This window comes from Aethalodelphis obliquidens, unplaced genomic scaffold (genome assembly GCF_003676395.1).
Source record: "Aethalodelphis obliquidens isolate GAN/ISIS:26980383/991018 unplaced genomic scaffold, ASM367639v1 scaffold1, whole genome shotgun sequence".
Taxonomy (NCBI): Eukaryota; Metazoa; Chordata; class Mammalia; order Artiodactyla; family Delphinidae; genus Aethalodelphis; species Aethalodelphis obliquidens.
The window spans coordinates 92,032,772-92,034,652 of NW_020837945.1; the positions used below are offsets into that span (position 1 = coordinate 92,032,772).

A 1,881-nucleotide genomic window follows, 5' to 3' on the forward strand; every position below is an offset into this window, starting at 1 on the left:
TAAAATTTATTTAATTAATTAATTTATTTTTGGCTGTGTTTGGTCTTTGTTTCTGTGCGCAGGCTTTCTCTAGTTGCCGTGAGCGGGGGCTACTCTTCCTTGCGGTGCGTAGGCTTCTCATTGCCGTGGCTTCTCTTGTTGCAGAGCACAGGCTCTAGGCGCACGGGCTTCAGTAGTTGTGGCACGCGGCCTTCAGTAGTTGTGGCACGCGGGCTCTAGAGTTCAGGTTCAGTAGTTGTGGCGCACGGGCTTAGTTGTTCTGCGGCATGTGGGATCTTCTCGGACCAGGGCTCGAACTCGTGTCCCCTGCATTGACAGGGGGATTCCTAACCACTGCGCCACCAGGGAAGCCCTGGAGAACAGTCTTATCATCCTTCACATTGAGTCCAAAAAAAGCTATTTCCTGAGAATATTTGTAAGGAAATTCAGAAAGAAAAATCTTACTTAAAAATCATAATATCTACTTTGATCAATAGCTCATGTCATGCTTAATGGTGAAACACTTAGAAAATTGCCTTTAAAAGTCATGAACAAGATAAGGATGGCTTCTGGTTGTCAGTTCTAAAGGAAATATAGCCAGGATCCCTAAGTCTTCTAATCTCTTCCAGTCATCAGTTGCTGATATAGTTGCTGCTGCCTGCCCTTAGTTTTGACACATGAAATGTGATAGCCAAACTGATACCTTTTCTTGTATGTTATGGCTTCAACCATGCTATCATGGAGGAAGAATGAATGTGAAGGATCAAACTTTAGCCTGTTATATGGTGTACCTACTAGTGAGAAAGGAGTCAGGCAAGCAGGAAGTCCCATGGGTCTTAATATTATTAAACCATCCACATTAGATAAAAAAGAGAAGAGAGATACACAGAGGGCAGAGAAAAAAAAAACTCTAAATGAGTGATCCTTCCTAATCCATTTCTACTTATTTAACCTATCTGTTAGTATAGTCTAGGTTTTGCTGTTGTGACAAATTAACTCTGGAATCTTAGATACTCAAGTAATAAAAATTTGTTTCTTGTTTATGCTGCATTTTCAGTGAGGATTGATATGGGTATTGCTTCACTTAGTTACTCAGGGACCTAGGCTGATGATGGCTTCACCATCTTGTACCTGCATCATCTGGCACATGTGGTCTCCTTGGATGGCTTGGCCAAAGAAGATAAAGAATGGACGTTGCTCACGGGCTTTTTATTGCCTCAGTCTAGAAGTGATTAGTGTCGTTTCAATCACACTTCATTGCATAGAAAGTAGGACCCTTTAGAATAACAAGTGGGATATTTGTTGACCATTGCTGTCTACCACAAAGATTAAAACTAATCCTCTTTGGAACTTCCCTGGTGGTCCAGTGGTTAAGACTCTGCACTTCCACTGCAGGGGGCTCGGGTTCGATCCCTGGTCAGGGAACTAAGATCCTGCATGCCCCATGGTGTGGCTGAAAAACAAACAAACAAACAAACAAAAAAACTAGCCCTCCTTGGTGGCCCTCTGGCTCTAATCAGTATACAAATGAGATTGCACTGGCTGGGATGGAAAAAAGGTTCAAAAAAAGTTGAGTATTTATTAGTTCAATTATTCCTTACTGTAAGTGACCTGTGACCTCCCAGGTTTTACTAATAAATTGATTTGAAATGTAAATACCAAATATATTCTGTAATTGTTAGCTTGACCAGCACACTCTGCTTATGAACAAGCCATAGGAGATGCCAACATTATCAGAAAGTTGAGGTGAGCCTAGATTCAGAAACAGGAATATAGTTATATGATTTTACTTATAGTAATAGTAACAATATCACAACAACAGATACTACTTTACATGCCTTATCTCATAATTTCATCTCACAAAACCCTATGAAGTAGGTATTATTAGTCTTATTTTATAAA

General features: G+C 40.4%; 1 non-coding gene across 1 annotated transcript; it reads left to right on the forward strand.

Moving 5' to 3' along the window:
• Positions 1-1,331: 1,331 nt before the first annotated feature.
• TRNAG-UCC (transfer RNA glycine (anticodon UCC)) lies at positions 1,332-1,404 on the forward strand. The gene has a single exon. It is a non-coding gene; the product is annotated as a tRNA-Gly (tRNA).
• The last annotated feature ends 477 nt before the right edge of the window (positions 1,405-1,881 follow it).